Here is a 9,383-nt window from a genome sequence, read left to right on the forward strand (position 1 = left end):
AGACAATGGAGTAATACCCCTATTGGTCTAGTCAGGCTATCAGAGCTATTTCGTTTGCAGGTGATCCAAATTCACCCATTAGCTCAAAATGACAGGGAGCACAGGATAGTTGAAGGCTATCTGAAGAAATCTCATGAACATCCAAAAGCAGATTGGCTACCACCTCGTGACCTGACTCTCAAATGTCTCCTGCATATGATGCATCTGAGACTCCAGTTTCTCTACGAAGGAATATACTAAGTCCAGCTTATTTATTCTGACAAGGGCACTTATACTGGATCATCTGTTTTGAGGGTAGGTGTCCATCCCTGGCCCAAATAGCCATGGCTCTGTGGAAAAGCAGCTAGAGGGAATGGAATGGAAATAAAGCCTGGGGGTGGGGTGGACACGGTATAGGGATGGGGGCCTTTCAGAAGCAGTGCCAAAGATATCCTAAGCCTAGAGGGGAAATTGCTGATGGCAGGGAAATTGACGGACATATCTAGGACACCAGGTAGGCTTTGTTGAGGAAAGAACTAGAAAATTTCCAGGAGGTCAATCCCAGGTAGGATACCACTGCCCAGAGAAACTTGCAGGAAAGACCTAGATAAAGGGATAATGAAGCTTCTAAAAAGAAATTGCTCTACTTCCCAGCATTACCCAGGATGATTCCAGATTGAGATCGAGGAAAAGGAGAAAAATTCAGCATCTTAACACAAACGACTATTCCAACAAATCTGCAATGTGCTTTCTCCAGTGACACCTTACATGTCTCCTCACCATGTGGATAGGGCATTTTAGACACCCCCCCACCCCCAGCTGTCACAGTATCTCTCCTTTCCTCTCTAGAACCCTAGAGAGATTACTATACCTTCCTCATCTCCACTCCTTCCCTTCTGCCCAGCTCCTCAGACCTGCTGGGATGGAAATTGCTTCCTATCTTTCTGCCTTGCTGCTTTAACTGCACCGTTAACGATCTTACTGTCCGATTCGGTGAGCACTGCATGACACAGTCCTTGTTTCATTTCATCACACTGCAGCATGTGATCTGTCTTGAAACTCTCTCCTCTCCTGGCTTCAGTGCTCTTCATTCTACCCCACCTTCTCAAAGCAAACATTTTTACTGCTTTGTGGGTCTCTCTTCCTCTGCTCAGACCTCAAATTGTTCTGTTTTACAGCTTTGCTCTTGGCTTTGATAGACTCACTGACCTGGCTGACCTTATTCAATGCCTTAGTGCTAACTTCAGACCAGTTCCATCGCCCCTCTCCCAAAACCAACTCAGTGACCTACTAGACAGCTCCTCAGAGGCCTCTCTTAGGCACCTCTCACAGCTTATCCAAAACAGAACTCATCATCCATTCCCCCAGATTCTGTTCCTCCTCCTAGATTCTTGGTCTCATTCAATTCAGTTGTCCAAGCCATAAACCCAGGAATGAATGTCAACTCCATTTCCAGTCACCAAACTCTGTCCTCTCCCCAACACCTCCTCCCTGCCAAACTGCCATCGTCTTGTTCACACTCTGATTACATCTCAACCAGCACCCTGAGCATCTCCTTCCTTGCACTGCTATATCCTTTCCATACTTAACACCCAGCCTTATTGGACTGAGGGAAATCTTTCTCAGTATTGTTCTATATGTTATGTAATTTCTCCACTAAAGATCTGCCAATAAAAATAATAAAAATCTGTTCTGAGAGCTTAACTGTAAACCCCTTAGAAGCGTCTTCAAGGTTCTTCAACCTCTAGTCTTGTCTACTTATCAACCATGATCTCCCGCCATTCCCCCAAGGATACTGTGGGCTTCAGCTAGCGCACATTTCTTGCTTTGTTTCAGCTGCCCCTAAGAATCCCTTACTCCAGCATCACCTCCCCTCAGTAAGTAAACTGCCAAGCCATGATTCAAGCCATAACTAGTCTGTACTCACTACCAGCAGAAAGATAAGAAAGTAGGGTGTTTGAGGTAACTGCAGCATAGCCAATCTGGTCTCTCCCCAGTGCTGACAACTGACCCAGTCACTGGCACATTCCATTCAGTCAGCGATTCTTACCTACCTGAAGTCAGCCCAAAGTCAGCTCCATCTGGTTTGAAAGACTTGTCAGGCTTGGCCTGAGTCCACACCAGTGACAGGTTTTGAAAGAGAAGAAGTCAAAACTATTGCCTAAGATAAAATACAGTGTTTCGGGTGGATGTGCTTCATGCCTGTAATCTCTCTTCTCACTCTAGTTCAGATAACTTTGTGTCAGCTGTGTGTAGACATGACTGAAGGAATACATCTAAAATGTTACCACTTTTTCTGGATACAAGCTCCTGTTAAAATTGCCATTGGGGCTTTCCTGATGCCCAAGAATATGGCACTCACTGCTGTAAAAGTAAGACGCAGATCATTGTTTCTGTTTTCTAGCAATGAAAACAACCCCATTTTCAAAACTACTAATCAATGTTCAAATGTGGAATAGTAACAAATGGAAAGTTGAAAACATTCTCAAGTCCTTAGAGTAGAGCAGTAGTTTCAGGGCAAGTTTTCAAGTCTCAGAGGGTATTACATGACTTTTGAAATAAGCAACATTTCTCAAAACACTGGGCCTATAATTAGATACAACAGCTAGAAAACTCAACTGGGCTTAAGTCTGAGAAAGCTAGACTTTAATAAAAAAAATATGTGGAATCTCTTACTGAATTACTACACTTGCTCTCAAAGAAAGGAAAGTAAGTAAATGATATCCTGTCCTAAGATTTCAGGAGAAGACATGTAGGCACACATATACACACATTTGCAAAATGTATACATATGTAGGGTTCATGCCTATGTATGGGACACAATGAAACTGAAAACCCTATAAAGGAAGTGGGGCTCAGATCCTTATATAAAATTTTAAAATGAATTTATCAGTGACTAGGTTGGCTTCAGATGAATTTTTCTTGTTCATCTAGATATCAAATATAAAGAATAGGTTACTTAGGATATGGGTGCTATCCTCAAAAAGAAACAGAGAGAAAGTGAACAGATCTTTCCTGGTTCCTTTTTTTTTTTTTTTTTTTTTTTTAGATTTTATTTATTTATTTGAGAGAGAGAAAGAGAGCAAGAGAGCAGTAGCAGGGGCAGGGGCAGAGGGAGAAGGAGACACAGACTCCCTGCTGAGCAGGAAGCCTGACAGGGAGCTCAAATCCAGGACACCAGAATCAAGACCTGGGTGGAAGGGAGACACTTAGCCAACTGAGCCACCCAAACACCCCTCCCAGTTCTTATATTGAGCTGAAGGGTTCCTGCTGTAAGGCAAGGATCCGCATATACAGTATGGAACTCACCGCCAAATCTGGCCCATTGCCAGCATGTGTAAATGAAGTTTTATTGGAATACAGCCGTACCTGTTCCTTTATATATTGTCTATGCTGCTTTTGAAGAGTTATGACAGAGACTGTGTATTCCACAACACCAAAAATATCCATTACCTCGTTCTTTACAGAAAAAGTTTGCAGAGCCTTGCTGTACTGTCAACACATTTCTGTGGTCTGTTTTTTTGATGGTATGGAGAAGAGCAAGCCACCACAGTGTATTGATTTGTTGTATGTTTAATAACGGTGAAGATTTTTCTGGAAAAAAAATTCAAGCTCTTGGGGACCTTGGTGGCTCAGTGGGTTAAGCTTCTGCCTTTGGCTCAGGTCATGATCTCAGGGTCCTAGGATCGAGCCCTGCATTGGGCTCTCTGTTAGGTGGGGAGCCTGCTTCTCTCTCTCTCTCTCTCTCTCTCTCTGCCTGCCTCTCAGCCTACTTGTGATCTCTGCCTGTCAAATAAATAAATAAAATCTTTAAAATAAAATTCAAGCCCTTCATTCTCAGGTTTAAGGCAGTCATTCTGATTTAATCTAACCTTTTCAGTGTCGACCATTCAGTAGATTTACCCTCTCTCTGAACATTCTCACAACCCCGACCAAGGAGGGAAGTCCAATACAAGAGGGGAAAAAAGCATTTCTTTTTTTTTTTTTTTTTTTCAGATTTACAACAGTTTATATGCACAGTGCTGTTGATTTAAGTGACATCCACTGAGGAGGGTACAACTTGAACAAGAATCATTGGGAGGAAAAGGGAGCAACAAATATTTGTGTACATGAGATTTGAAATTTGTTTCAGGCCATCTATAGAGGATTTTCAGTAGGCTTCTTTTTTTTTTTAATTTCTTTTTATCATAACAGTATTTATTGTTTTTGCACCACACCCAGTGCTCCATGCAATCCGTGCCCTCTCTAATACCCACCACCTGGTTCCCCCAACACCCCACCCCCAAGTATTTCTGAACTATCAGGAGTTTCCACGAAGGGACACCACGAAGGGACACAGACAACTGCCCGTAAGTCTGTGAGATAAGGTCATCTTAGCATTTTTCTGAGGCTGCCCTCAGTTTTTAAACACCTAGCAAAGCTGAGAATTGGAAAGCTTAAGAAACACAGCCAGAGTCACACAGCAGCAGCAGTTGCACAGCTAAAATCGGAATCCAGGTCTGTCTGACTACAGGGCCCATGCTCCTTCCACCATGTCTTGCTGCCTGATGAATTTATCCACTTACTCATCCAGTAAATAATTACCGGGCACTATGTTCAATCATTATGTCACCATAATGCCAGGTGTTGAGGACACAAAGATCCTCAAAAACAATGAAGAGTGACGGATCCCACAATAAGATACCTTCCAAATAAAATTGCTGTGACTCCCTACCTCAGAATCCCCCTCAATCCACAATCTAAATTTTTTTAAAAAATTAAGAGTAAGACCATCCTTGTGCTAATTCCATGATTTTATTTTTCTAAAAGATGTAGTGTTGAGTAATTAGGTCGTAACCCTGAAGTCTATCCATTATGTATTGAATGTTGGCACGATGTCGGAGAAGAAGCTCCTGACATCTGAAACAATGTCTCAAGACAATTCAGCTTTTCTTTTATCTAGTTTGCTTTTGAATTTCTATTAACCTTCACCGCAGACATAATTCCAATGTCTTGCTGGCATGGAATGCACCAGATTGTGATAAGTCAGACACAAGCGCTGTGCTCTCTAACCTGGGTGTCATTATTCTTTCAATATGGTATTAGGCAATCTTTCTTGTCTAGAGCTTAAAATATTGGAAGTTTCTTCCACAATCTTTTTTTAAAATATTTTATTTATTTATTTGACAGAGAGAAACGCAGTAAGAAAAGGAATACAAGCAAGGGGAGGGGAGAGGGGGAAGCAGGCCCCCACTGAGCAGGGAGCCCTATGCACGGCTCCATCCCAGGACCCTGGGACCATGACCTGAGCTGAAGGCAGATGCTTAACAACTGAACCACCCACGTGCCCCTCTTCCACAATCTTGATAGAGCATCTTAAATTTCCAATGGAAGCTCTGGATACTTAAGATAATTATATTTATTTCTTTCCACTGACTCTTGATAGCCGTATGAAGTGTTTCATCAAAACCTAAAAGGGAAGAGTAGTATTGTAAACATTGCCACTCTAAATAATTTTTTTAAGTAATGTTTTAAATGTAAATAGTGAAGACTCCAGTAGAAGCCTCAGACATGATGTCTGTGCTGTGAAAAGTGAATGATGCTAGGGACTGGTGTGTGGTTCCACACACACAGGTGGGGTTTTTTGCTATTTAGTTGAAAAGCAAGTTGGAGGTTCAACAGCGAAGATGTAAAATCTGATCCTCACTTGATAGGCAATCTGCTGAACCCTAATGCTGGAAAATAATCTTTCTTAAACCCATGTTGAAAAAAATGACAGGAAGTCATCTCCATCATTTTCAAATGAAGTAGAGTGACACACTCACAGTTATAAGTTAATCAGTTTCTCCCCCCCTCTCTCCAGAATGTTCCATGCCCCCAGTGTGACACTGTTAAATTGTTCACTAAGGGCTGAAAGAAAAAGCAAGACTACAGGTGTGGGGCTCCATGTTGTACTCCTTAAGCAAAAACAGGAGTGAATACCTTGTAAAATCAGCTGCAACCATCAAGACAGAATTATGCCTGTAGAGAAAGCAGAGAGAGATATTAGCAAAAGTCCTTTATCAAATGACAATATGGGGAGTCTCATCAGATCAGTGGAATACAAGGGGAAAGGGCAGTCTGCACTGTGTGTGTGTGGTAGAAGTCACTTCAGCCTGGATTTGGACAAAGCACCGCAAAATGTCGTCAGCTCTTGACCCAAACATGAGGGGAAAGTCCTCGATGACTCTCACACTCTGGAAGAAGAGTTTATTTTTGCAGCTGTGCTCTAGACTGGAAAACAAAGGTCGGGGTCAGGACCAATGGAGACTCAGCCACCTGGGAACCAGAAAGGAAGATTCGGGGCCATTCCACACACAGCCTTATCAACAGAGGATATTCAGAGGTCAACAGCATGCCTGCTAGTTCTGGTACCACATCGAAGGAGCCAGTGAAAATCATGAACATGATCAAAGGACAGCAACGGAGTCCGTGTTTGCTTTCCCAGCATGCTGTGAGAAGGAATGAGCACGAAGAACAATTCTGCTTTCCCACCCTCAAGGATGGACTGCTCAAGAAGTGTTACAGGGAATTACAGAGATGAAGACGGGATTGCAAAAGTGCCTTTTTCGTGCCATCAATAACATACATAGAAGACTTCTTCTATGATTCCAAGTGGCAAGTGTCAGTGACGTATGCAGGATCTTAGAGAAGCTGAAATTACAACCTCAAAGCTAATAAATATATCACAGCTGGAAATATCAAAGATGAGATAGCAGACAATTCCAGAGGGGGGTTGAGCTGTGGCACAGATGAGTGCATCACTGACTAGGACCTTTACCCTACATTTTCTTTTCTTTATTCATCAGAGAAATGTCATTATCATATTATTGAGCATGGTTAAAGGCCACTTTCAAACACTGCACCAGACCATGAAGAAAAATCTTTCCTGGGCCAAGTCAAGCAATAGCAGAACTGGAATGCAGGAAGGAATCTCTTCCAAGTTCAAACATTTACCCTCCAGGGCTCAAAGGGCAATGTCACTGTCAACTTAACTGACTTTGAGTGTAGTCTTCAGGATGCGATTTCTGAGTGATAGTCCAATTCCAATATCCAAACAAACTAATAGAGCTATCAAACACCTGCTGGTTTCCTGAATGCCTGTAATTGTGATTTAGCAGAAATAAGGAGTTAGGAAAGAAAACAGAGAGAGAGTGAGCCTGACCTCCTGTTCATGCTGTCAGATGTAGATACCCTTGTGAGGGGAAAAAAAAAAAAAAAAAACCCGCTTCTTCTAGGTGATCTGAAACTATTGCTGTTCATCTTGACTTTTTAATGTCGTGCTTTGTCATATTTGAAAACTGTGATGATATTTTGAACCTAAATTTGGTAAGTTGCCTGATCCAAATCCCCATGAGTGGTCCAAAGTAAAAAACAGATTAAGTTCCCAAATAAGCATGTTAAAAATAAAAATACCACTGAAGCATCATTATACTTGCAATATGAAATCTGGGCAGTCACGGCTGCATCTGCATATCCATTGTCTTTTTTGTATGTAGTCCTTGAATTTGTCTTTACAGTTGCATAGAACCTTCCTGACTTGAAATTTCAAGAATGCTGCAAGTCTTCCATGAATCTTCAGACCATCCCACTTGCAGTGAGAGTGGGTGGAGAACATGAGACCCAGGGAAATGAAACAGCCTTTTCTGTGTCACTGAAAAGACAAAGGATGAAAAAAATGTCCTAACTTTGTTTTGGTTCACCTTCAATAATACTGTTTCTTGCAACATTTAACACCAAGAAAATTGGATAAAACCTTCTCACATTATCCCTAAGTTTCAGTGAAAGTAGAATAATGTAGATTTTTTAAGCTATTTTCAGGAAAGCATTTAAAAAGATAATTATCTAACAAAGCAAAACTGATAATTATAAAATTCCACAGCACTTGGCAGCATGATAAGTTTAGTTTAAAGGAATGGGTGGGATTCGCTTTATTCCTTCGTGTCTACAGAACTTTGTGCCTCAGATATCCAGAGATCTCTGGTGCAGAACAAGGTTATCACCAAGGAAATGTCTTGCAGGAACAGCCACTGTATTTCAGTCTTTAGGAAAACAAAAGTTGAAAAGTGCGAATGGAAATTAGTGGTAATGAAAACAGTCAAGATATGATTTAAAGAATGTTTTCCCTGAAAAACAAAAGTGAATGACACACTATTAATGACAGAAGACTTGGTTCCCAGAAAGATGGCACCTCCCACACCTTGAACTTTAAGAAGGTATCACCTTGGTTCTTGGACAAAACCTCAGTTATAGTACATCTATCATGTACTAAGTTCTGTGTTGCTAGCTTTATACGAATTGTCCTATTTACTCCTCACAACAACTTATTTGTAGAAATTATTTCCACTTCAATACTGAATCAGATGAAGTGACTCACCAAAACCAGCTAATAAGCAACAAAAACAGGATTTGAACCCAGGTCTGTCTGACACCAAAGTCTTACTATATCACACTACATCACACAGTTGCAAGCTGGGAAATGAGTATATTGGTTAGTTTTGTTGTGTAACAAATAACCCCAAAACTTAGGGACTTAAAATCACAATTGCTTATTCAGCTCATGATTTGTGAGTTAAAGGTTTAGGCTGGGTTCTGATGGGCAGTTCCTCTTGCCTTGGCTGGCCTCACTCATACACCTGCAGCCAGCTGATGAGTTGGCTGGAGGCTATCTGGTGGTCCAGGGTGGCCTTGGCTGGCATTGCTTATCTCTGCTCCTGTTGTCTCTAGTCATAAAGCAGGTTAGCTCAGGCCTGCACACACAGGAGCTTCTCAGTGTCCCAAAAAACAAGTGGAAGTGTGTGAGACCTTTTGAGACCTAGGCACATCACCTCATTCCATCACATTCTACTTTCCACAGCAAGTCACAATGCCAGCTCAGATTCAAGAGAGGAAACATAGACTTCACTTCTTGAAGAGAGGAGCTGCAAAGCCGCAACGTGCACCACCTCTGTGATTTTGTTCCCAGAAATCCACAGCATTTTTCTGAACATGAGAAAGCCTCGGAGGAACCCAAATTGAAGAATAATCTTCAAAATACCTGACTGGTGTTCTTCAGAAGTGTCCAGGTCATGAAAGATAAGGAAAGACTGAGGAACCGTTACAGACTGGTAGAGCAAATCAAGGAGACATGAAAACTAACAGTCACGTGGGTTTGTAAATTGGATCCTGAAACAGATAAAGGATTTTGGTGGAAAACTGGTGAAATCCAAATAAATTTACAGTTTTATTAAATATTAAAGTGTAGGGTGCCTGGGTGGCTCAACAGATTAAGCCTCTATCTTTGACTCAGGTCATGATCTCGGGGTCCTGGGCTCGAGCCCCACACTGGGCTCTTGGCTCAGCTGGGAGCCTGCTTCCCTATCTCTCTGCCTGTCTCTCTGCCTATC

General features: G+C 41.8%; 1 long non-coding RNA gene across 1 annotated transcript; it reads right to left on the minus strand.

Moving 5' to 3' along the window:
* Window positions 1–5,114: 5,114 nt before the first annotated feature.
* On the minus strand, window positions 5,115–5,979 carry LOC309847862. Its single transcript, XR_014302679.1, has 2 exons — window positions 5,941–5,979; window positions 5,115–5,428 (listed from the first exon to the last, which is right to left on the minus strand). It is a non-coding gene; the product is annotated as an uncharacterized lncRNA (long non-coding RNA).
* Window positions 5,980–9,383: the final 3,404 nt, after the last annotated feature.

Source organism: Mustela nivalis (assembly GCF_964662115.1).
Source record: "Mustela nivalis genome assembly, chromosome: 1".
NCBI classification, from domain to species: Eukaryota; Metazoa; Chordata; class Mammalia; order Carnivora; family Mustelidae; genus Mustela; species Mustela nivalis.